The sequence below is a fragment of the Moschus berezovskii genome, chromosome 3, assembly GCF_049115385.1.
Source record: "Moschus berezovskii isolate FMDL1 chromosome 3, NW_MosBer_1.0, whole genome shotgun sequence".
Classification (NCBI taxonomy): domain Eukaryota; kingdom Metazoa; phylum Chordata; class Mammalia; order Artiodactyla; family Moschidae; genus Moschus; species Moschus berezovskii.
Window position 1 is genome coordinate 21,148,479 of NC_142462.1, and position 26,976 is coordinate 21,175,454.

At 43.0% G+C, this 26,976-nt stretch overlaps 1 protein-coding gene across 2 annotated transcripts in view; it reads right to left on the minus strand.

Annotated features, from left to right (window-relative positions):
* The window catches only part of ASNS (asparagine synthetase (glutamine-hydrolyzing)), a 159,309-nt gene that overhangs the window by 47,923 nt on the left and 84,410 nt on the right, over positions 1 to 26,976 (minus strand). The window contains exon 1 of one of the 2 annotated variants that reach the window (XM_088833362.1): positions 13,003 to 13,051. The exons of the other annotated variant lie outside the window; for it this stretch is intronic. The gene's annotated coding sequence lies outside the window, so the exon portion shown is untranslated. Of the gene's footprint in view, positions 1 to 13,002; positions 13,052 to 26,976 lie in introns of those variants that run through there. 2 annotated transcript variants of the gene reach the window in all.

Genomic DNA, 26,976 nt, shown 5'->3' on the forward strand with positions numbered 1-26,976 from the left:
TGCTGAAGCCTGGCTTGGAGAATTTTGAGCATGACTTTACTAGCATGTGAGATGAGTGTGATTGTGTGGTAGTTTGAGCATTCTTTGGCATTGCCTTTCTTTGGGATTGGAATGAAGACTGACCTTTTCCAGTCCTGTGGCCACTGCTGAGTTTTCCAAATTTGCTGGCATATTGAGTGCAGCACTTTCACAGCATCATCTTTCAGGATTTGAAACAGCTCAACCGGAATTCCATCAGCTCCACTAGCTTTGTTCGTAGTGATGCTTTCTAAGGCCCACTTGACTTCACATTCCACGATGTCTGGCTCTAGGTCAGTGATCACGTTATCGTGACCATCTTGGTCGTGAAGATCTTTTTTGTACAGTTCTTCTGTGTATTCTTGCCACCTCTTCTTAATATCTTCTGCTTCTGTTAGGTCCATACCATTTCTGTCCTTTATCGAGCCCATCTTTGCATGAAATGTTCCCTTGGAATCTCTAATTTTCTTGAAGAGATCTCTTGTTTTTCCTATTCTGTTGTTTTCCTCTATTTCTTTGCATTGATCACTGAGGAGGGCTTTCTTATCTCTCCTTGCTATTCTTTGGAACTCTGCATTCAGATGCTTATATCTTTCCTTTTCTCCTTTGCTTTTCGCTTCTCTTCTTTTCACAGCTATTTGTAAGGCCTCCTCAGACAGCCATTTCGCTCTTTTGCATTTCTTCTCCATGGGGATGGTCTTGGTCCCTGTCTCCTGTACAATGTCACGAACCTCGGTCCAGAGTTCATCAGGCACTCTATCAGATCTAGTCCCTTAAATCTATTTCTCACTTTCACTGTATAATCATAATGGATTTGATTTAGGTCATATCTGAATGGTCTAGTGGTTTTCCCTACTTCCTTCAATTTAAGTCTGAATTTGGCAATAAGGAGTTCATGATCTGAGCCACAGTCAGCTCCTGGTCTTGTTTTTGCTAACTGCATAGAGCTTCTCCATCTTTGGTTGCAAAGAATATAATCAATCTGATTTCGGTGTTGACCACCTGGTGATGTCCATGTGTAGAGTCTTCTCTTGTCTTGTTGGAAGAGAGTGTTTGCCATGACCAGTGCATTCTCTTGGCAAAACTCTATTAGCCTTTGCCCTGCTTCTATTCGTGCTCCAAGGCCAAATTTGCCTGTTACTCCAGGTGTTTCTTGACTTCCTACTTTTGCATTCCAGTCCCCTATAATGAAAAGGACATCTTTTTTGGGTGTTAGTTCTAAAAGGTCTTGTAGGTCTTCATAGAAGCGTTCAACTTCGGCTTTTTCAGCATTACTGGTTGGGGCATAGGCCTGGATTACTGTAATATTGAATGGTTTGCCTTGGAAACGAACAGAAATCATTCTGTCGTTTTTAAGATTGCATCCAAGTACTGCATTTCGGACTCTTTACTACATGTTAAAATATTTTCTTTGGTACACCTGAACCTAACACAACATTGTAAATCAATTACCAAAAAAAAAAAAAAGAGCATCTCTCCAGAAGACCTAGGATGCCTCAGTTAACAAGTTGAACTGAAAATCAGAAAAGAATTTTTTTTATATTTTCTTTGGACTTAATGTTCACTTCTTCCTGACTTTAAAAGAAATGAAAACATTTTCATCGTGGGTTCTTAGCACTGTGCCTCAAGAAGAAGGCAAACCTGCCCAGGTAGTGTTCATGGCAAGAACTCACAAATGATAGTCATATTTTTTTTTTCACCTTTTCAATCTAGGGTCTAACAGAATTTCTTTTTTTAGTATTTGAAAGGCAGATTTGTAAATGTAAACTTCTGATCCTTAATTTTCCACTCTGTCGGTTGCCTCTCATTCTTCAGTATACTCATTGCTTTCAACCCATTTGATGGGTTAAAGAAAAAAAAAAACAGGATGTAATATTCAAGAAGATACTTTCTAATTTCCAGATACAGTAGTATACTGCCGTATTTATTTTCTGTCATTTTAGATAAGTCAGGGCGTACCTCTTGGTTTCACGTGCATCCTATACAAGTGCATAGCAGAATTATAACACAGTCCTTCATAGACGCATTGTGTTTTAACACAAGTATCTCTGGAAGGAGAGCTAGAGTGTGAGCTGTTGGGAAGCAGGGAACAGTGAGAAGGTGGAGATGATGCTGCATCTGCTGGGATGCCCAGACATTTGCAGGATAAGCTGGGCAGGAAGTGGTACCAACCACATGAGAAGATGAGGGAAGCGGAGCTTGTGGGATGGTTCCCCTCATGTGGAGCAAATCTCACTCATGGACTCACCCTCTAACACAGCTTCCAAGTTTAGAAGTACTCTCAGCCTTGCCCTCTGGGCTTCCCAGGTGGTGCTAGTGGTAAAGAAAGAACCTACCTGTCTGCCAATGCAGGAGATATAAGAGACACAGGTTTGATCCCTGCGTGGGGAATATTCCCTGGAGGAGGGCACAGCAACCCACTCCAGTATCTTTGCCTGGAAAATCCCATGGACAGAATAGCCTGGTGAGCTACAGTCCATGAGGTTGCAGAGTCAGACACGACTGAGCAATTAAGCATGCACGCAGGCACATGCCCTCTCTGGCATATGCCACACACAGCTGGTCCCCAAGTCCTCTGGTGCCCAGGCCAGAGTACCTGTGTATCACTGTGGCTCCTGGCATATTCTATCTCCTAACCAATCTTCTGCTACTAGTTTTCCCATATGTCATTTGGTTCTCTGCAATGCTCCCAAAATTATGTTTCAGAAAAAAGCAATCAGTTGAATTCTGCCACTTTGCCTTGAAACCTCTTTGACTCCATTTTGCCTGGAGAATAAATTCCAAATCTTCTTGTTAAACCCCCAAGGCCCTTAACAATTGGTCCAACCTCCCTGAAGGTTAGCTATTTCTCACACACATATGAGTGATTATTTTTCAGATGGATATAGATGCTGTTGAGATGAAGAAAATAAAATCTCATTTCAAAGCTTTACTGAACTCATATTGGTTTTATTCATGTATTTTCCAATCAATGGAATACAAAATCATATAACTGTTTTCATGTGGAGGTGCAATTTTCTGATGTTTAAAAAATATCATACTTGAAAATTTGAGAGTCAACATATCATGTTTTTTTAAGTCATTTTCCAACTTTCATCATTTTTCAACTTTTAAAGGCAGGGGCATTCCAAGGATGTAGTCTTTGAGAACAATGGTATATATGGGCTAAAAAAATAAATTTGGTTTTGTATTAGTGCGAGCATATGTGTATATAGTGTGGGTGACAATGGGTGGTGGAAAGGAGATTAGTCTAGGGCTTATATAAATAGATTCGAAATTATACTTTATTTTCAATAATTCAATTAAAACAAGCCTGGCTCCCTTGGTAGGCTTCGATAAGGGAACTGGAGTAAAGGCATCGTAATTATAGTACAGTACAATTTAAGCTTCATAATGTCTTGTCATAAAAAGTAAAGATGAAAGCTGTTATCCTCCTCACAAAGTCACTAGCTCTTCAGCATCATCAGGATGCCATCTTGTATTGGAGGATCTCTTATTCAATTCAGTCATTCAGTCGTGTCCAACTCTTTGCAACCCCATGGACTGCAGCATGCTTGGCTTCCCTGGTCATCACCAACTCCCAGAGCTTACTTAAACTCAGGTCCATTGAGTTGGTGATGCCATCCAACCATCTCATACTCTGTCGTCCCCTTCTCCTCCCTCTCTCAATCTTTCCCAGCATCAGGGTCTTTTCCAGTGAGTCAACTCTTCGCATGAGGTGGCCAAAGTATTGGAGTTTCAGCTTCAGCATCCAATGAATACCCAGGACTTATTTCCTTTAGGATGGACCGATTGGATCTCCTTGCTGTCCAAGGGACTTTCAAGAGTCTTATCCAACACCACAGTTCAAAAGCGTCAATTCTCCGGTGCTCAGCTTTCTTCACAGTCCAACTCTCACATCCATACATAACTACTGGAAAAACCATAGCTTTGACTAGATGGATTTTGTTGGCAAGGTAACGTCTCTGCTCTTAAATATGCTGTCTAGGTTGGTCATAGCTTTTCTTCCAAGGAGAAAGCATCTTTTAATTTCATGACTGCAGTCACCATCTGCAATGATTTTGGTGCCCCAAAAATAAAGTCTGACACTGTTTCCATTGTTTCCCCATCTATTTGCCATGAAGTGATGGTACCCAATGCCATGATCTTGGTTTTCTTAATGTTGAGCTTTAAGCCAACTTTTTCACTCTCCTCTTCCACTTTCATCAAGAGGCTCTTTAGTTTTTCTTCATTTTCTGCCATAAGGGTGGTGTCATCTGCATATCTGAGGTTATTGATATTTCTCCCAGCAATCTTGATTCCAGTTTGTGCTTCATCCAGCCCAGCATTTCACATGATGTACTCTGCATATAAGTTAAATAAGCAGGGTGACAATATACAGCCTTGACGTACTCCCTTTCCTATTTGGAACCAGACTGCTGTTCCATGTCCAGTTCTAACTGTTGCTTCCTGACCTGCATACAGGTTTCTCAGGAGGTAGGTCAGGTGGTCTGGTATTTCCATCTCTTTAAGAATTTTCCATAGTTTTCTGTGATCCACACATTCAAAGGCTTTGGCATTGTCAATAAAGCAGAAATTGATGTTTTTCTGGAACTCTCTTGCTTTTTCCATGATCCAGTGGATGTTGACAATTTGATCTCTGGTTCCTCTACTCTTTCTAAACCAAGCTTGAACATCTGGAAGTTCATGGTTCACATACTGTTAAAGCCTGGCTTGGAAAATTTTGAGCAGTAATTTGCTAGCAAGTGAGATGGGTGCAATTGTGTGGTAGTTTGAATATTTTTGGCATTGCCTTTCTTTGGGATTGGAATGAAAACTGACCTTTTACAGTCCTGTGGTCACTGCTGAGTTTTCCAAATTTGCTGGCATATTGAGTGCAGCACTTTCACAGCATCATCTTTTAGGATTTGAAATAGCTCAACTGGAATTCCATCACCTCCACTAGCTTTGTTCTTAGTAATGCTTCCTAAGGCCCACTTGACTTTGCATTCCAGGATGTCTGGCTCTAGAATCAGAAAGTGGTGACTAGAAGTATACTCTGGATTTAAATGGATTTAGCTTCAAATCCTGGCAACACTGTTGGTTAGCTCCACGACCTTGAACAAGTAACTTAGAGCTCTGAGTCTAATTTCTTCCTCTATGACACAAATAACAGGTCCATTGTACATTATGACTTTAAATGAAATTAATTTGTTCTTAATTTGTAGATATTAATGCTGTAGATAATTAATTTGTTGTAGATATTAATGTCTTCTTTCCTGTTGCTTAAATTACCATGCTCCCAAATATCTCATATATGTTCAAGTCTTCACCCTGTGTCTGGAAAGATCCTTAGAGCCTATTTAGACAACTTTACTTAGTTCTCAGATATGGAACCCAGGTCAAGAGGTCAAGTAAGTTTCCTGTCATAGTATCATAAAATGATAATATTTGGAATAACCACAAAGGTAAATAAGGATAAAGTAAATAAAAAGCTTTTGAGAGTTGCTAAAGTTATCAAGGCCATCAGAAGTAAAACAAGTAAAAACCCCACACATGTGTATCAGGGAAAGGATTTTCTCCAAAAACACGTGTCAGAACCAGGAAGGAACAAAGCAGACACCAAAGATCCCCCTACTCTTGTGCCTACTGTTGTCGAAGATGGTTATCTCAATGTCTCTCACTTTCTGCAGGTCTTGCAGAGTCACTGACTGCTTTTGCATTAGCTATCTTCAAAAACGCTTGTGTAGTGAACAGTCTTGGGAAAGAAAGATCGTTCCTCCCTCTAGAGCAAAGGGAGATTCTGCTTGCTAACTTCCTTCCCACTATAAAAGACTCACGTTCTCTAAGCCTGTGGCTCCTCTCTGTAATACAACTTATTCTATGCATGTGCAGCTGTCACCTAGCTCTCTTCACTACCCTGTGGGAATTTGGGTTTAGGGAACTGCTGTAAGAAAATGCTGATAGTTGGCTACTGCTAGTACTGTAATTAAATCCTTTGTCTCTGATCCAGAGGCATCATATCTTGTGCCAGCATCCATGAAATTGTCTGGCGAACTTGTTAGTTTGCAAGTAGGGGGAAAATCTACTTGAATGTCATGGGTCTGGACATTCGCTAAGTATAATCAACAATCAATGCTGTCTTTGAGTCCTTGAAGAAGAAACTTTATAATAGGCTCCCCTGACTACCTCATGCAGACCCCTAGCAACTATGGCAGACCCAGAAACAGTAATAATAACCACTCTTTTACTGTCTGGAAACTCTTAGTGCTCTCATTAAAATCCCCTTGGGATCTCTTCTAGTAGTTCTATATTCTAATCCCCCAATTTCTGAGGGTTTTGCTGCTAACAGCAGGTACCTATGACCTTCTCAAGAGGCTTGATTTGGGCACCAGAGCCACCTCACCTGTGCAGAGCATAGGAAGTAGCTGGACGGGGTTGGGGGTGGGGTTATATTTCTTCCTGGAAACTCTGAAGATAACAATTGACTGAAGAAGAAGTAGGGGAATCCTGATCATTTTCCTCACTGGTGGACAAACTCTGTGGGTATAATTTATGTTCCAGAACTTCCTGTGGGATCAGGAGGAGACTGATACTTGTCCTGAAATAGCATCGTTGCCTGGCTTCTTTTCCTTCCCTGTCCTGCCTCCCCACTGCCTTCCTGGTTTCTCTTTGGAATACATCCTTTATAAATAAATGGCAAATGCTTGGTCTGAGGTCTGTTTCTAGGATAACCAATCTAAGATAGCTAGGATTCTCAACTCTGGCTGTGTATTAGAATCAACAGGGGGAATTTTTAAACCATCGATATCCTGCCCTAGACAAAGTTTGATTTCACCCTTTGTTATATTTCCAGCATTCAAATAGGCCTAGCAGAAATCCCATCTAGGAAACTGCCCAGCCCAGGAAATCCTCCAATCTGAAAACTTGTCAGCAACAGGCCTACTTCAGGCAGCAGAAAAATGATGTTGCTCCTTGGCAGCCCCATTGGCATCTGGGGGAGTTCTGAGATGGGAAGGGCCTAGAGGGCTTCTTGAGAAAAAGTTTATACAGCTGGCAAGCAAAAGCAGGCCGCTAGTCCCTGCCACCCTGAAAAGACCACTGCTGTCCATGTATGGCTGCAAATCCACTCTATAGGGCTACCACGACACCACAGCCATAAAGAGTCTCTTCTCAACAATACTCCTTGACTCCTACCAGCAGAGAGCCTAAGGGTGGCATGGTGGTTAAATTTTATTTGTCAACTTGGCTAAACCATAACACCCAGTCCTTTGATCAAGCAGTCTAGAGGCTGATGTGAAGCAGTTTTGTAGGCGTCACTAATTACTACAGTCAGTTGACTAAGTAAAGCACATTACTTTTGACAATGTATTAATAGGTGGGGCTTGTCCATTAGTTGAAAGCCTTAGAAGCAAAACAGATTTCTGGAGACTTCTGCCTCAAGATTCAAGATAGAAATCTTGCCTGAGTTTCTAGCATATTAGCCTGCCCCATCAATTTTAGACTTGTCATTCTCCCACATAATTGCATAAGCCAATACTTTAAGATAAATCTCTTTACAATAAAAACACAAATCTCCTATTGGTTCTGTTTCTCTAGAGAATCCTGACTGATACTTGTATGTTCCACAATCCTCTGTATCAAAGGCCCCAGGAAAACATGACTATGGCCTTGATTTTAGCCAATTCTTCAGTCACATTCAACCGAGTTAAACGTGACCCAACCAAGTCAAGGATTCTACTTCCAGCTGCCCAGTATGTCCCTACAATTATCTATCTCTCCAGTGTCCACTTGCAGCCAGGTTCTCTTCTGCATTCTCTTTACACAGGTAGCTGATTACATAGTTTGGCTACCTATCCAGCCCCCATGGAACATGCCTAGAGCCAATCTCTGCCTTCCTTCACACAGAACAGCCTCTAACCCCAAACTACATTTTCCCTCTGCCATCTCTTATCACCCCTTTCCTCCTGGAAGCGCTGACACAATCTAGTGCTTAGCAAACTTCCAGCCATACGGAGGTGCTCAAAAAAAAAAAAATCTAATGCAAGAAAGGTGGTCATTTAGCAAGCTCAGGCACTCCAAGAGGATTTTTGAGAACTCTGCTGGTGGACCAAAGAAAGTTAGAAAGTCCATCTGCTTCCTCCCACAAGTGGGGGATCACTGGCATCTCAGTGGAATGCTGTACTGTTGGGCTCATCTCCTTCACACCTGGGTGTGCTCACTGGAGCACAGGTCAAGAGTCACCTCCAGGCAAACTGTTTCTGCTAAGGGGAGAGGTGTCTAGGGCTTCCCTGATGGCTCAGTGGTAAAGAATCTGCTTGCCAATGCAGGAGACACGGGTTTGATCCCTAGTCCAGGAAGATGCCACATGCTGAGGAGCAACTAAGCCTGTGTGCCACAACTACTGCGCCTATGCTTGAGAGCCCAGGAGCCTCAACTACTGAAGCCAGAGTACCCTAGAATCCATGTTCTGCAACAAGAGAAGCCACCACAATGAGAAGTCCATGCACTGCAACTACAGAGTAGCCCCCCTCACAACTAGAAAAAAGCCCATGCATCACTGAAGACCCAGGGAAGCCAAAAATAAATAAATAAATATTTTTTTAAAAAAAAGAGAGGGAGAGGAGTCTTAATCTAGAACAGGTAAACGGGCAGGAACACTCATATCTTGTCTTGGCCATCATCCCACCCACCTCCTGTCCCTGTTCTGGTCTCCTTAGTACCAGACATCTTTGGTCTATATACACAAGGATTCTCACTTTTGTCTCCTGTTTGGCCAGCCTTCTGCACCCAGCTTTGTTCTCTCACAAGCTCTCGCTTTGAGATTCTTGACTCTGGAATCAGAGATACACATTTTGGAATCCTGACTTTATCACTTACAAATTAGGTGACAGTAAGCCTTGGTTCCTTCACCTGTCAGGTGGAAGCCAGCTAACAACCTTCCAGGGCTGCTGTAGGTTTAGAGGTGATCAAAGAACTAGTGAGATCTAGCAGAACATCTGACACGGTAACAGCTTTTAAAATGTCAGCCATTATTATTACCATTGGGGCTTCCCAGGTGGCGCTAGTGGTAAAGAACTCAGCTGCCAATGCAGAAGACATAAAATATGGGTTCTATCCCTGGCAACCCACTCCAGTATTCTTGCCTGGAGAATCCCACGGAGAGAGGAACCTGGCAGGCTGCAGTCTACAGGGTTACAAAGAGTGGGACACACTCTTTGAAGTGACTTGCTGCTGCTGCTGCTAAGTCACTTCAGTCGTGTCCGACTCTGTGTGACCCCATAGACGGAAGCCCACCAGGCTCCCCCTTCCCTGGGATTCTCCAGGCAAGAACACTGGAGTGGGTTGCCATTTCCTTCTCGCACACATTATTATCATTATTGGGCAAAAGTTAATATTTAACATCCAGGCACCACCACAATTATATTTTTTAAAGATGTTTTACACCTGGGTCAGAATAGCCTGCCCACCCTGCAGACTAGAGAACATAAGCAAAAGACTTTCCCAACTATTCCCATAAGTTTGCACAAACTTAAGAGGGGAAATATATTTTTCAAAAAAAACCCACTACTAAGGTCATTATATTTTGAAATTTCAATTTTCCTAGCCATTTACAATCTGTAAGCTTCACTCCATATGTGAAAGGAGCTGGTTTTTCAGCTTCCCCTTTTGGTAGCTCACAAAAATAACATTTCATGAGAACTTTTTTTTCATAGAAAACTGAATTAATTTCTGTGACTCTCCGCTCTAAATCTACATTATAAGTAATTTGTGTACAGCTTTATAAAATGTTCTCACACTTGATCTCCAACCAAAGAGTTCCACTTCTATGGATCTCTGTGTGGTCCGGATGACTACATCTTTTAAAAGCCCTGCTGAAGATTCTGACGACTAACTGACCTTGAACACCACTGACCTACTCTCTGATTACCTTAACAGATAACTCAAAACCATACAGAGGATGTGATGCATAAACAGATGCGGGCTTGTACCAAGGGGGCTGAGGGCAGCCCTCAGCTGTTCTCAGCCTGCTCTCTGCCCTCCCCTCCTGCTCCAGGTCTGGATACCTTAGTGCTGACTGCAAGTTACCCCATTCCTGCAGGATCCTGGCAGACCTTCAAGAGGCGGAGGCTCTGCTGCCGCTAGGTAGACGCTGCCTCAGACCAGCAGTCCAGAGAAACAAGGGGCTGGGGAGGAGGGACCGTGTGCAGAACAGAAGAAAGGAGCTGAGGAAAAGGGAGTGGCTGAGGGGTAAAGCTGCATCTATGCATCTGGCTGTGGGAAAAGAAACGTGACCAAAGAAGACGGGCTCCCAGACAAGCCCCTCCCAGCCACTTAGAGGTTGCCTGGTTCTCTGCACCGCAGGTAACGCTGCTTCTGCTTTTGTTCACATCTATTTTAGGGGAAATTATTGCCTAGCACTGTCATTTCCCCTGCATCTTACACATGTCCTCACTCCTTGACTGGACATTATTCGTAGGCTCTCTCTCCTCCTGTTCTCAGATGTGGTAGCAGGACGCAGTAGTTCACTGGAGCAGATTTGCTGCTCCGCAGATCTGTGTGGCACTAATGAATGGTGCACTGGCGGACTGCCCTCCCCATATACCGTCCCCACACTCTACTTTGTCCCCAGGCAGAAGTGCATCTCTCCTTCCTCTGGGTCCGCAGCACTTACTACTTCCCTTATGGCTATTCTAGTCTAATCTGTCCTACAGATGCTGGATTATGTCTGTGTCACCGTTGCCAGGCCATGAGCACCTCAGGAAAGTTGGCTGCTTTGTCCACCAGCTCTCAGCACAGCACTGGCATTAAGTAGGCTCTTGAATGCCTGCTACATCCACTCTAACTTCCTACCTCCATCTTATTTCATTGGCATCTGGTTTCTTCATCACTTGGAATGAAATCAATGAACGGGTAAAAATACAGGGTGGGGACCCATCGTGCAGCTCCTTTCTGATGTCACTGCAGACAACCTATAGGACCTCTCTTGAATTTCTGTATCTGTTCATCAACTGGACACAGGCAGCTCCAAGGACACTTTCAGAGGGTGAAGCACTAAACATAGGAGATAGCTAGAAGCATGGGGCTGAAGAAAGCAAATGGACCTGTATAAATTCCCTGCAGATCAATCCGACTTCATAGAAACCTCGTCACTGTGTATTTTATTCCCATTTGAAGAACAAAAAAGAGCATCTCAGAGCTTTGATTTGTTCAAGGTCAGAGAGCACGTTTAAGACTGGCACTCAAACATATTTGAACCCCCAGGCCACTATCTCCACACGGTTTCATCAGTGGGAGACTGACCACACAAGACAGTGTCTTGGGGGCACTGCTGAAGAACTATGACTTCATTAGGATGGAAAATAGCTTTTATCCTCCCTTTTATCACAGGTTGTAATAGAAGACAGAGTTTCACAGTGTGACATTTCTCACTAAATTATGCCCTTTTCCAACTCTGCCTTTATTCCTCTATCGCACCAGGGTCATTTAAAATTTTTTATTTGAATTATTGAGAAGAAAAAAATCATTCCCTGCTTTTCATAGGCTTTTGGGCATGTATTCCTCCACCATCCTAACTTACAATCTTTCCCAGTTACTCCCTCTCAATACACAGAAAAGTAAATTTTTCAGTCCAATTATACCCTTGAAATTTAGAGTCTATATCTTTCTAATAACTTAGCCTAAGAAAGTTTCTTGAAATAAACTCTGAATCCTGGAAGACATATTTCACGAGAATCTTATCTAGTTGGTTTCCCAATATTTATAATATGAGAATATCTTCCCTACCAAATATAAAAATACATCTCTGCCTGATAATAGTTGTGTTTAAAGTATCCATTGATTAAGAAAACAGTCAAAATGATAAAAATTCAAAATGAATTCAGTCAAGTTGGGAAATGTTTGTATTTTCTGCATCTCTATGGCATCTATAATCCATCAGAAAAGTAATCACTTGTACATGTGTGAAAAATAGCTGACTGCAAGATAGGCCAGGCCAATCATCAAGGGCCTTGAGTGGCATACCAAGGAGATTAAAATTTATTTTGCAGGCAAAATGGAATCAAAAGAAGTTTTAAAGCAAACTGACCGTCTAGTCAAGGCTATGGTTTTTCCAGTGGCCATGTATGGATGTGAGAGTTGGACTGTGAAGAAAGCTGAGCGGTGAAGAATTGATGCTTTTGAACTGTGGTGTTGGAGAAGACTCTTGAGAGTCCCTTGGACTGCAAGGAGATCCAACCAGTCCATTCTAAAGGAGATAAGTCCTGGGTGTTCATTGGAAGGACTGATGCTAAAGCTGAAACTCCAATACTTTGGCCACCTCATGCGACGAGTTGACTCACTGAAAAAGAGTCTGATGCTGGGAGGGATTGGGGGTGGGAGGAGAAGGGGACGACAGAGAATGAGATGGCTGGATGGCATCACCGACTTGATGGACATGAGTTTGAGTGAACTCCGGGAGTTGGTGATGGACAGGGAGGCCTGGCGTGCTGTGATTCATGGGGCCGCAAAGAGTCGGACACGACTGAGCGACTGAACTGAACTGAACACCTGTAATTTATATAATGCCGTATGTCAACTACACTTCAATAAAAATAAACAACTGAAATAAGTTTCAAGAAAGAATCTTGTAAAGAGTAAAAAGTCTGTTTTACTCCAAAAAATGAATCAAAAATTTGAGTTAAAGAAAATCGTTCCAACAAAAAATGTGCAAATAATCTCCTCACTCATCTAACAAATACAATCCATCAATAACTGCTATTAGCTCTATTTCCAAAATTAACCCCAAATCTAACCCTTCTATGGTGGCTAACTCCTTTGTTAATTTAGCTAAATCAGAGCTGCATTTTCCAGAATTCTCTTCCCTGTGGGGTTGTGGGTTAATTTTGATGTTTAAGAGAAAACTGAGATTTCACCGTTCAAAGTAAAACAGCATCATTGAGGTCTAAGGTCACTATAGGGTACCCTGGGGCAGTTCACTTTGTTGCTACTGACTTGTCAGCCTACCTTGTTGGAACCTGAAGCTTCTCCAGCTCCCTTCATTATGTCCTCTTCTGTCTTCTCCATGCCCTGGACCTGGTTCTGAAGGAAAGTCACCTGCATCATAAAGTTGGAAGCACTGAGAGACAGAGGTGGTCCCAGTTTGTTCCCAGTCTCCCCTGGTTCACAACTCCTGGACCTACTGGCTTCAGTGGCCTCAGCCCTCCACCAGACACAAAGGGACCAGTTTTCCAGAAAGTGCTCCATCTCTTACCACAACCGCATAATGTCTAAGTCTGGCTTCCCAGGTGGCACTAGTAGTAAAGAATCACCTCCCAAAGCAGGAGACATAAGAGACATGGGTTTGATCCCTGGGTCGGAAGACTCCCCTGGAGAAGGGAATGGTTATCCACTCCAGTATTCTTGCCTGCAGAATCCTATGGACGACAGAGCCCGGTGGGCTACAGTCCATGGGGTCGCAGAGTCAGACACAACTGAGTGACTAACACTGTCACTTTTTCACTTTCAAATCCTATAATAGATCCCATATTTCATACTATTCACAGTGGTTGTTTCCCTGATTGAACCCTCACAAACCCTCATTGAACCCTGATAAAGAAATTGACACTAAAAGTGATTCCAGGGAACAGAAACTTAAGGGTGGTTCTCTAAGTTAGCTTTGGGTTATCTGGAACTTATTTCCTAATATATAGTTAGGCAGGCAACAGTAGAGGAGACAGTGGTAGCTTATGATATGCAAAAGAATTACTTGAAGCATCACCTGGAGACATCAAGGTGATAATGTGTTCAGTTCAGTTCAGTTCAGTTGCTCAGTCGTGTCCGACTCTCCGCGACCCCATGAATCATAGCATGCCAGGCCCCCCTGTCCATCACCAACTCCCGGAGTTCACTCAAACTCATGTCCATTGAGTCGGTGATGCCATCCAGCCATCTCATTCTCCGTCGTCCCCTTCTCCTCCCGCCCCCAACCTTTCCCAGCATCAGAGTCTTTTCCAGTGAGTCAACTCGTCGCATGAGGTGGCCAAAGTATTGCAGTTTCAGCTTTAGCATCAGTCCCTCCAATGAACATCCAGGATTGATCTCCTTTAGAATGGACTGGTTGGATCTCCTTGCAGTATAAGGGACTCTCAAGAGTCTTCTCCAACACCACAGTTCAAAAGCATCGATTCTTCGGCGATCAGCTTTCTTCACAGTCCAACTCTCACATCCATACATGACCACGGGAAAAACCATTGCCTTGACTAGACGGACCTTGGTTGGCAAAGTAATGTCTCTGCTTTTTAATATACTATCAAGGTTGGTCATAACTTTCCTTCCAAGGAGTAAGTGTCTTTTAATTTCATGGATGCAATCAGCATCTGCAGTGATTTTGGAGCCCAAAAAAATTAAGTATGACACTGTTTCCACTGTTTTTCCATCTATTTCCCATGAAGTGATGGGACCAGATGCCATGATCTTTGTTTTCTGAATGTTGAGCTTCAAGCCAACCTTTTCACTCTCCTCTTTCACTTTCATCAAGAGGCTTTTCAGTTCCTCTTCACTTTCTGCCATAAGGGTAGTGTCATCTGCATATCTGAGGTTACTGATATTTCTCCCAGCAATCTTGATTCCAGCTTGTGCTTCTTCCAGCCCAGCGTTCCTCATGATGTACTCTGCATATAAGTTAAATAAGCAAGGTGACAATATACAACCTTGACGTACACCTTTTCCTATTTGGAACCAGTCTGTTGTTCCATGTACAGTTCTGACTGTTGCCTCCTGACCTGCATACAGGTTTCTCAAGATTCAGGTCAGGTGGTCTGGGATTCCCATCTCTTTCAGAATGTTCCACAGTTTATTGTGATCCACACAGTCAAAGGCTTTGGCATAGTCAATGAAGCAGAAATAGATGTTTTTCTGAAACTCTCTTGCTTTCTCCATGATCCAGCGGATGTTGGCAATTTGATCTCTGGTGCCTCTGCCTTTTCTAAAACCTGCTTGAACATCTGGGAGTTCACGGTTTACATACTGCTGAAGCCTGGCTTGGAGAATTTTGAGCATGACTTTACTAGCGTGTGAGATGAGTGCAATTGTGCAGTAGTTTGAGCATTCTTTGGCATTGCCTTTCTTTGGGATTGGAATGAAGACTGACCTCTTCCAGTCCTGTGGCCACTGCTGAGTTTTCCAAATTTGCTGGCATATTGAGTGCAGCACTTTCACAGCATCATCTTTCAAGACTTGAAACAGCTCAACTGGAATTCCATCACCACCACTAGCTTTGTTAGTAGTGATGCTTTCTAAGGCCCACTTGACTTCACATTCCAAGATGTCTGGCTCTAGGTCAGTGATCACGTTATCATGACTATCTTGGTCGTGAAGATAATGTGTAATCAACTGTTAATAGAAGGCAAGGATTTGAGTGAATTACTTGCTACCAAGGAAGATTTTTAGTTAAAGTAAAAATGTCTGTGAGTCAATGAGGGCTTCTAAGTGCACTGAAAAATGTGTGGGGGGAAAAACTGATGCACTTAAGGATTTATAACTGTCCTGAAAGATAAGGATATCCTGGACCATAAGACCAAGGTTTCCAAAAACCAAACATGAAATTTAATCCTGTGGGTGGTTGAATTACAACACAAATTGAATTCTCAACTTTGCAGGGTTTCTTATGTTAAGATTAGGATATCGATTGAGAAGAAATATGACTTAAAATTTGGGACAGGAATATGGGAGCAGATTTCAATGAATCTGGGGACCTTGGAACCCCTAAATTCCTACTGATCCTCCTTTGCCAGTAGAAGCTGCCCTTCCTTCTACCACAGTCTGAGGATGTCAGTCATTGCCCATCAGAAGAACCTATGTCTTCCCCTGAGGTGGTCACCTAGCATCAAACAGTTGATCTTCTAAATGATCATGCCTCTCATTCATTCTAGACCAGTATCCAGACTCCAGTCCCAGCAGGGCCCAGGAGGTAAGCCATGAAGTGTGATTCACAAGGAGGTCAATGCACGCGTCAAGAGCTGCAATATTTTGTCAGTATATACTGAAAGAACCTCAGTAATGTGCAAGAGAATGGATTTTAAATTGTACTGGATATGGGAAAAAGAAATGTAGTGTTGGACCCACTGAAATTAGTTAAGTGCTCTAAGCAGAGATTCTGAAATTAGTGTTTTAGCTTGAGCAGTTACAAATGATCCTAAACCTGGAGTGAAAGGGACTTTACAGTAAATGCACTTGAAGTTCCATAAGCTTCTTGTTATAATGATCAAGGGATCCAAAGGCTTTGGAAAAAATGACATGCTTAAGTGGATTTATTATGTACTACTTGTTCTGGAGTGCTGTGATTCATGGGGTCGCGGAGAGTCGGACACGACTGAGCGACTGAACTGAACTGAACTGAACTTGTTCAGATATCTCTAACTATGTCCCCAGAATGGTTCAGAAGATACTCCTTCCACTACAGCTTTGAGAAATGCACTGGGGAAGGAATTACAGCTTCTATAAGGAGTGCTATGGTGGCTGTTCTCTAAAGGTTAGAAATGAGATGGGGAAGTGCTGCTATTAAACCGGAGTCTCTGAATTCAAGAGTGATAGTAAGATTCTGGGGTGGTAGGAGCCAACTGGTAGCATTTAATCACATCGTTGATTTCAAATCCTAAAAGATAATGTTTTTAAAGTGCTGCATTCAATATGTCAGCAAATTTGGAAGACTCAGCAGTGGCCACAGGACTGGAAAAGGTCAGTTTTCATCCCAATCCCAAAGAAAGACAATGCCAAAGAATGTTCAAACCACCGCACAACTGCACTCATCTCACATGCTAGCAAAGTAATGCTCAAAATTCTCCAAGATAGGCTTCAACAGTATGTGAACCAAGAACTTCCAGATGTTCAAGCTGGATTTAGAAAAGGCAGAGGAACCAGAGATGAAATTGCTAACATCTGCTGAATCACAGAAAAAGCAAGAGAATTTCAGAAAAACATCCACTTCTGCTTCATTGACTATGCTAAAGCCTTTGACTTTACTCAAAAGTAGTCATGTATGGACAACCTTTTTTTTTTCCCAGTAATCATGTATGGATGTGAGAGTTGGACTATATAGCAAAAGCTGAGCACTGAAGAACTGATGCTTTTGAACTCTGATATTGGAGAAGACTCTTGAGAGTCCCTTAGACTACAAGGAGATCCAACCAGTCCATCCTAAAGGAAATCAGCCCTGAATATTCACTGGAAGGACTGATGCTAAAGATGAAGTTCCAATATTTTGACCACCTGATGTGAAAAACTGACTCATTAGAAAAGACCTTGATGCTGGGAAAGATTGAGGGCAGGAGGAGAAGGGGACAACAGAGGAAGAGATGGTTTGATGGCATCACCAATGCGATGGACATGAGTTTGAGTAGGCTCCAGGAGTTGGTGATGGACAGGGAAGCCTGGTGTGCTTCAGTCCATGAGGTCACAAAGAGTCAGATACGACTGACTGACTGAACTGAACTTAAAGCCTTTGACTGTGTTCAGTTCAGTTCAGTCACTCAGTCGTGTCTGACTCTCTGCGACCCCTTGAATCACAGCACGCCAGGCCTCCCTGTCCATCACCAACTCCCGGAGTTCACTCAAACTCATGTCCACAGAGTCGGTGATGCCATCCAGCCATCTCATTCTCTGTCATCCCCTGTGTGAATCACAAAAAAATATGAAAAGTTCTTAAAGAGATGGGAATACTGTATCCAGGTCAAGAAGCAACAGTTAGAACCGGACATGGAACAACAAATTGGTTCCAAATTGGAAAAGGAGTATGTGAAGGCTGTATATTGTCACCCTGCTTATTTAACTTATATGCAGAGTACATCATTAGAAATGCCAGGTTGGATGAAGCACAAGCTGGAATCAAGATTGTCGGGAGAAATATCAATAACCTCAGATATGCAGATGACACCACCCTTTTGGAAGAAAGAGAAGAACTAAAGATCCTCTGATGAAAGTGAAAAAGGAGAGTGAAAAAGTTGTCTTAAAGCTCAACATTCAGAAAACTAAGATCATGGTATCTGGTCCCATCACTTCATGGCAAATAGATGGGGAAACAATGGAAACAGTGACAGACTTTATTTTTTGGAGCTCCAAAATCACTGCAGACAGTGATTGCAGCCATGAAAATAAAAGACACTAGCTCCTTGGGAGAAAAGCTATGACCAACCTAGACAGCATATTAAAAAGCAGAGACATTGCGTAGCCAACAAAGGTCCATATAGTCAATGCTATTGTTTTTCTAGTAGTCACGTATGGATGTGAGAGTTGGACCATAGAGAAGGCTGAGTGCTGAAGAATTGATGCTTTTGAACTGTGGTGTTGGAGAAGACTCTTGAGAGTTCCTTGAATTGCAAGCAGATCAAACCCATCAATTTCTAAAGGAAATCAGTCCTGAATATTCATTGGAAGGACTGATGCTGAAGCTGAAGCTCCAATACTTTGGCCACCTCAAGCGAAGAGGCGACTCATTAGAAAAGACCCTGACGCTGGGAAAGACTGAGACAGGAGGAGAAGGCGACGACAGAGGACAAGGTGGTTGGATGGCATCACCGGCTCAGTGGACATGAGTTTGAGCAAACTCTGGGAGATGGTGAAGCACTGGGAAGCCTGGTGTGCTGCAGTCCATGGGGTCACAAGGAGTTAGACAGGACGAAGCAACTGAACAACAACAAAATCACAGAAGACAAGTGAGACGTAGGCAGAGAACCGAAAGAAATCAAGTCTGAGCCATGGAGACCTTTGACTTTTGATAGTTGATCGTAACGTCCCTAAGACTGAAATAGGTGATGGCCCTTCTAATGTCCAACTGCAAAAAGACATCATACCTGAGTCAGCAATAAAGAATTGTGGACCCTCGACCAATTGCCAGACTTAAGCCAGTTCATGGGCCCAAAGCCCCTCGGAAGAAAGAAAGACAGGGGTCTCCTTGAGGAACACTTAATAGACAACTGAAAGACATCTTTGCTTGTCTAGTAAGTTTCCCTGTCATCCTCCTAGGCCTAGCTGGTCTTCAACTTGGGGGAGTTTCACCCTCCAGAGGGTAGTTATCAATATCTGGAAACATTTTGGGTTGTCACAACACAGTAGAGGCCAGGGATGCTGCTAAACATCCTACAATGTACAGGACACCCCTCCAGTGACAAAGAATTATGTCATCCAAAATGTCAGGGGTGCTAAGGTTGAGAAATCCTACTTTTCCCAAGAGACTTGTGACCACTGAGTTCTAACAAGCAGAAAGTGGGTCAAAATCATAATTCCAGGTGATTCAAGAGAACCAGGGCTGAACATAAAACTTGGATTTGGCATATATGATAAATCAGTCACAGCACAGGCTGAAGAGTGGTATGAGGTCAGTGCTCAGGCACTCCTAGAGCTTTGAAAGTTTAATTACCCAAAATGTTACATAATTGTAACAGAAAGAAAATAACCTGGATTAAAAATAGAATGTAATTAACCAATTAACAAACTAAAGTTTGTGTTTAAACTCAAAATGTCAAGTCATCCTCTTTCATTTATCCAATCCAATTCATCAGCAACTGCAAACCAAAATCAATCCCAAACCCAACTCTTCTTGTCTCCTCCACTTCTGATACCTGCTTGTTGAAGTCACTGGCATGTGTCTCTCAGAAAACCATTTTAACAGCTTCTTTACTTCCTCCCTTGCTCCTGGAGAATTTATTCTAGACAAGTTGCTGCCAAGTAATCCTCTTAAAATATAGATTACTCACAAAGTTCCTGAGCTTCACAGAGTGCAGCTGAGGATGTGAGATCATAGTGTGGGGAATGAAAGTGGGAACCTCTTACTACCTTGAAAGAAAGCCCTGAGGTAGGAAGAAAGAAACAGTGTCCCAGGTGGTTTGGTGGTAAAGAATCTGCCTGACAATGCAGGAGACGTAGAAGACATGGGTTCGGTCCCTGGGTAGGGAAGATCCCCTAGAGGAGGAAATGGCAACTCACTCCACTGTTCTTGCCTGGGAAATCCCATGGATAGAGGAGCCTGGCAGTGTACACAGCCCATAGGGTCACAAACAGTTGGACACACGACTGAGGGACTCCCTACCCCACCCCCCAAGGAGCACTGTTAGACCTCTTTTTCTCTGGCTCCCCTATGAAATGTTAATAATCACACCTACTCCGGCCTTTGGTTAGGGCCACAAAACACTGTAATACCTGTGTTTTGCCGCCTCCTTGTGGACAGTATCACCCTCAAGGGGTGCAGGATCTATCTATTCACTCATTCCAACCAAAGAGCTCCCAGGCCTGGTGTGTAGACCACATGCTTAGACCCTTTTCTCCAGCCTGACCCTGACAGCCCAAGGATCAGTCAGAGAGAACATTGTCTTTAGAATCACACCAAGGAAGTTAAACGCAGCCTCTGCTATTTACAGGTTTGGGGACATCCAGCAAATTTTCCCCTCGCTTATCCTAAGCATCCCAACTGTTAAATGAAACTAAAATATTCACACTGAAAAATTGTTGTGAGGTATACAGGTGAAGAGAAATGACTGAAAAGCATAAATTATAATGCCGAGCACAGGGCAAGTGTTTGCTAAATGGTCCTAACATGATTTGGCAGTTGCCCTTCGCAGCTTCATTGCTGTTGCTGCTGCTGCTGCTAAGTCACTTCAGTCGTGTCCGACTCTGTGACCCCATAGACGGAAGCCCACCAGGCTCCCCCATCCCTGGGATTCTCCAGGCAAGAACACTGGAGTGGGGTGCCATTTCCTTCTCCAATGTGTGAAAGTGAAAAGTGAAAGTGAAGTCACTCAGTCGTGTCCGACACTTAGCGACCCCACGGACTGCACCCTACCAGGCTCCTCCATCCATGGGATTTTCTAGGCAAGAGTACTGGAGTGGCTTGCCATTCAGTAGCTAAGTCGTGTCTGATCTTTGTAACCCCATGGACCGCAGAAAATCAGGTTTCCCTGTCCTTCACTATTTCCCAGAGATTGCTCAAACTCATGTCCATTGAGTCGGTGATGCATCCAACCATCTCATCCTCTGTCATCCCTTTTCCTCCTGCTCTCAATCTTTCCCAGAATCAGGGTCTTTTCAAATGAGTCAGGTGACCAAAGTATTGGAAATTCAGCATCAGTCCTTCCAATGAATATTCAGGGTTGATTTCCTTTAGAGATTGACTGGCTTGATCCCCTAGGTGTTCAAGGAACTCACAAGAGTCTTCTCCAGCATCACAATTCAAAAGCATCAATTCTTCGGCGGTCGGCCTTCCTCACGGTCCAACTCTCCCACCCATACGTGACTACTGGAAAAGCCACAGCTTTGACTAGATGGACCTTTGTCAGCAAAGTGATGTCTCTGCTTTTTAATACATTGTCTAGGTTGTCATAACTTTCTTCCAAGGAGCACAAGTCTTTTAATTTCATGGTTGCACTCAATGTCCACTGTGAGTTTGGAGCCCGAGAAATAAAATCTGCCACTGTTTCCACTTTTTCCCCTTCTATCTGCCATGAAATGATGGGGCTGTTGAGATCAGATCCTTTGCACTTGGCTCCAGTAGCACCTCAAGGGTCTAGCACAGCAAGTTGACCAAAGATCAGATGTCTGCCATCAGACCCTGGTGCAGGAAGGAGAAAGACACACCTTCTCTGGAGCATCTGCCTGAGAACCAGTCAGGTCTAAGAGTATTACTGGAGTGGAATGGGGAGCTGAGAGGGATTTATAAGTGGATTTTTAAGTGTAAAGCCTGCAGCCAAGGCCACTGCCATCAATTCAGAGTCCTGACCCAGAGTCTTTACCTCATCACTACCCTTAACATCTACCTCCAAGGATAGTCCTGGGTAACCCAGATCTGCTCCCTATGCCCACCCCCCGACTCCTCAAGTCAGTTCCCCCCTGGAACCCCTGACTAGAGGTCCATTTACAGCAACATGTCCAACCTCCTCACCATACGGCTCCTCCCTGTACCACCAAACAATACTAGCCACCACTCTCCTATTTATCAAAGAAACTCTCCATCTTCTCAGACTACGCATCACCTAGACTGCAACCTGTTTCCCAGGGCACAGCCCTACTTTGAGGAGTCTCATTCAAGCTGAGTACATTATTCGTCTCCTGTCCAGGGTCTAGACACAATTAGAAGGAGTAAATCAGTCCTTTCACCTTCCACTCTACAGATATCATGGCTGCTATTCTCCAAAGAAAACAGCACCGCCTTCAAAATCTCAATTTCCTCTTCTACCAATTCTCAGGTCTCTCTACTCCTCCGAGACACCCTGACTTAATCCACTGCTTAGCATAGTGATTTAAAAGGCCAAAATAAATATGTTACCTGTTTCTCCATCGCAGACATCAGAAACACCCATTTCCCAGAGTATCTGACTCTGTCACAAGGGGCTGTGTGACCTTCCTATAAGTGGCCTTGCCCCCCTGAGCCTAAACTCCTGCACCCATCAAATGGCAGTAAGGGAAATACCTCTAGAGATAGTTTAATAAGGGGATTAGGGACTTCCCAGGTGGTGCAATGGTAAAGAATCCACCTGCCTATGCAGGAGATGCAAAAGCCACGGATTCCATCCGTCAGTTGGGAAGATCCCCTGGAGGAGGAAATGGCTGCCTACTCCAGTATTCTTGCCTGGGAAATCCCATGCACAGAGGAGCCTGGAGGACTACAGTCCATCAGGTCACAAGGAGTTGGTTACGACTCAGCACACCTACATACACAGACACCCAGTAGAGAGCCTGGCTCCCACTCGGGGCCCCTCTAGTGAGAGACTTACCTGAAAAGATGGTTGCCCTGATGATGATGTCTAAAGAACAGGTGGCTTCCCTGGGAGGGGAAATAGTTTCCAGCCTTCTTTTTTATCTCAAGATACAAGTGAAGGCTAAGCTGTATAAAAGAAGCCCTCCAGTGTCTTTACCTCTCCAAACTAAACTGAGACTACTTGGAAAATATAACATGTGTTATATCAAACATATATATATGTATATATATATGACTGAATCACTTTGTTGTACACCTGAAACTAACACAATATTATGTCAACTATATTTCAATAAAAAAAATTTTTTAAGTGTAAAAAAAAAAAAGGGAGTGTGCATGCATGCTAAGCTGCTTCCATCATGTTCGACTCTTCGCGACCCTATGAACGGCAGCCCGCCAGGCTCCTCTCTACATGGGATCCTCCAGGCAAGAATACTAGAGTGGGTTGCCATGCCCTCTTTCAGGTGATCCTCCTGACCCTGGGATCAAACCCACGTCTCTTCTGTCCCCTGCATTGGCAGGCGGGTTCTTTACCCCTAGTGCCTTCTGGGAAGCCCATTAGAGTACAGACTTATTACTAAAGAATTATTATTACTTTTTCCTGACTTTAGTTGATCCCACTATCAGGGTCAAAGGTTTCTTAAAGATTCTACCACATAAGAAAAAAACCCATAAAGCATTTAGTATTTTAACAAACAACCAAAACAATATTTTATAATTATAAATAATATATAATATAAATTATAAATTTATAAATTATTTTTAGCCATTTCCATCATTTCAGCTTATTCCTTGCAAAAGAGAAAGGTAATGTCTTATAATTTTCCTACATACAAAAATGAAAATGAAAAATTCTATCAAAAGTGCATTTGATATTGCTTTGCTTCTCAGCCCTAGTGAGTTCTCAGAATCTACCTGTAGGTTATTTTAAACACAAAGATGCTTGTTTGGGGCCATAACAAATCTGCTGCTAAAAACATCTTATACTTGTTGGGGGGGGGCACATATATATCCATCTCTGTAGAGTAATCTGAGACTAGAATTGCTAAATCATTGGAGAACAGAATTGCTAATTCATTTGTAGATCTACCAAGTAAAGTGTTAGTTGCTCGGTTGTGCCTGACTCTTAGTTACCCCATGGACTGTAGCTCACCAGGCTCCTCCGTCCATGGGATTTCCCAGGCAAGAGCACTGGAGTGGATTTCCATTTTCTTCTCCAGGGGATCTTCCTTACCCAGGAATTGAACCCGAGTGTCCTGCATTGCAGGCAGATTCTCTACCAGCTGAGCCACCAGGGACCCCAAAGAGTTCCTACAATGGTTGTACAAATCGACACTCACATGAACAGTGTGTGAGAATTGAGCTGTCCTATATCCTCGCCAGCACTTGGTACTCTGGCCTTTATAGTTTAACCACTCCAGTGATTATTTTAATTTCCATATCCTGAACCACTCATGAAATTGCGCATGTGTTTATTGGTTATTTGTGTATTTTCTTTTGAGATGTGTCAAGTATTTTTTTCGAGTTGGCTTTCTACTAATTCATATGTAATATGCAAGTATATATATTATATTCAGGGTACACATTTGTTTTGTGTGTGTGTGTGTGTGTGGAGAATATTTTTCTTTACATCTCATTCTCTTAATGGTGACTTCTGTTGAACAGAAGTTCTTAATTTTAATAGATCTCAATTGTTGCTGTTTTGTTGCTCAGTCGTATTTGACTCTTCATAACTCCATGGACTGCAGCATGCCAGGCTTCCCTGTCCTCCACCATCTCCTGGAGCTTGCTCAAACTCTTGTCTCAGATATAAGAGATATCCAATACCAGTTGTGAACTAGTTAGGTGCTCATCAATAGTAAAATGGATAAATAAACTGAGGTTTATTCACAGAACGAAATTCCATACAAGAGTGAGAATGAAAGAATCAGAACTATCTGCAGCGATATGGACAACCCTCACACAGCACTGAGGGAGAGAAGCTAAACACAAGAGTATATGTTTAGTTTGGTTGGGTTTTTTTTTTTAATTGCAAAAGCCAAATAATTCCCTATGCTAGTCAGGATAGTGACAACTTCAGCAGGACTGTAACAGCTTTGGCTGGGGTGCAAATGGCTCCCCTGAGCTGCTGGTGATAATCTGTTTCTTGATCTGACTGCTGGTTACCCAAGTGTGGTCAGTTCATAAAAATTCACGTTTATGACATGATATGTTAACATCAATAAAAAGTTAATAAAAATAGAGGTTCATATGCCTGAGCCCTAGGTCTAGATAGCCCAGATGTCCATGTTTCCTAGTGATTCAGGTGGCAGACAGGGCCAGGGACCTTTAATCAAAACTCTGACCATAAATAGGCTTCCCAGGTAGCTCAGTGGTAAAGAATCTGCCTGCCAATGCAGGAGCCGCAGGAGACGGTGGTTCAATCCCTGGTTGGGAAGATCCCCTGGAGTAAGAAATGGTAACCCACTCCAGTATTCTTGCCTGGAAAATCCCATGGACAGAGGAGCCTGGCGAGCTACAGTCCATGAACTCACAAAGAGTCGGACACGACTGAGCGCGCACACACACACACACACACTAATGATAAATCTCTGCAGATATAAGGACTAGAAGTCCCATTTCTTGAAAAATGTGTTTTGGGACACATTTAAATGGTAGGATTATAGGGAGCATTTGAAATGCTAGTAATAGGAAAAAAATTCTTTAATATTTTGTTAATAATTTTCACATATATTTGTATCCATCCTTAGTGGCTCAGACAGGAATGCAGGAGACCTGGGTTCAATCCCTGGGTCAGGAAGAGCCCCTGGAGAAGGGAATGACAAACCATTCTAGTATACTTGCCTGGAGAATTCCATGGGCAGAGGAGCCTGGTGGGCCACAGTCCATGGGGTCACAAAGAGTGGGACATGACTGAGCAACTAACACTCACTATATTCATGGAACCACATGTGACTGAAAAGCTGAATTTTAGGTTTTATGTAACCTGTATTATCTTAAATTTAATAGCCACATGCAACTAGTGGTTACCACAGTGTATAGCACAGATGTAGAACATTTCTTTCATCACAGTAAGCTCCACTGAACTGCCTGGTCTGGTCTGACCTCCTACTATCTTCCTCCTTACTTCCTGGATTTGAGTGTTGCTGGCTGACCTTCTGTTCCTCACCCACTTCCAGCTCCTTTTCCCCCAAGGGTGTCTGCACAGGTTGGTCTTTCTGCCTAGGTCCTGTTGCTTCTTGATCTTCACATGGCAGCCTCGTCTCAGCTTCAACGTCATCTCTGCAGAAAGGCTTCCCCTTTCACCCAAATGAAAGATTCCCCGTTATACTGTTGTCAAACAAAGCATTTCTAGTTAGATAAAAACATTTTCCATATGGTTCATTTACTTCCTTATTGCGTGCACCCCTTTTGGCATGTTATTTCCCCAAGGGCAGGAACCTTGAACTTCCAGTGTAGGTGGAGGACTTAAGCTTTAAATAATAAGAGGCAGAAATCAACACAACATTGTAAAGCAATCATCCTCCAATAAAAATAAATAAATAAGAGGCAAGGCTGGTGAATGTGAACCTGCTGGGGATAAAGGGATTTGAGAACCTAGGAAACCCAGGAAGAAGCTGCTGAAGAGGATTGAACTATAACTAAGGGGGTCTCTGAGCAGCACTGAGGATCCATGAGGGAGTGGAAATTATCAACATTTGCAGCACAATCTGTAGTGTGACTTTTCTCCAGTAAGAGGAACAGCCTAGATATGCTTATCACATGTAACCCTCACAACAACCTCTGAGGTGTGCTAACGTATCCCTACTTTACAAGTGATAAAACTAAAAGGCAGAGGGATTTAGTAACCTACCTAAGACTATGAAGCTAATAAGTGAAGAAGCTAGGATCTGAACACTGGCATTCAGAACCCAGAGCCAGCGCTCTTATCCACATCATCAAACTGCCTCCTTCATTATTACAGTAGCATGTGGTAGGTATTTCATTAAAAATGTGATAAATGTCCATTGCAGGGCTACAGGATTTCCCATTCCTTCCAAAATAGCAATCCAGGCACAAGAAACAAGATGAGACAGATAACAGTAACATTTGAATAAACTTACATAAGTCAAACTTTTGCCCACAAACAATACATATCATGTCAAGAAAGAAAGTGAAATTGCTCAGTCATGTCAGACTCTTTGCGACCCCATGGACTATAGCCTACCAGTCTCCTCCGTCCATTGGATTTTCCAGGCAAGAGTACTGGAGTGGGT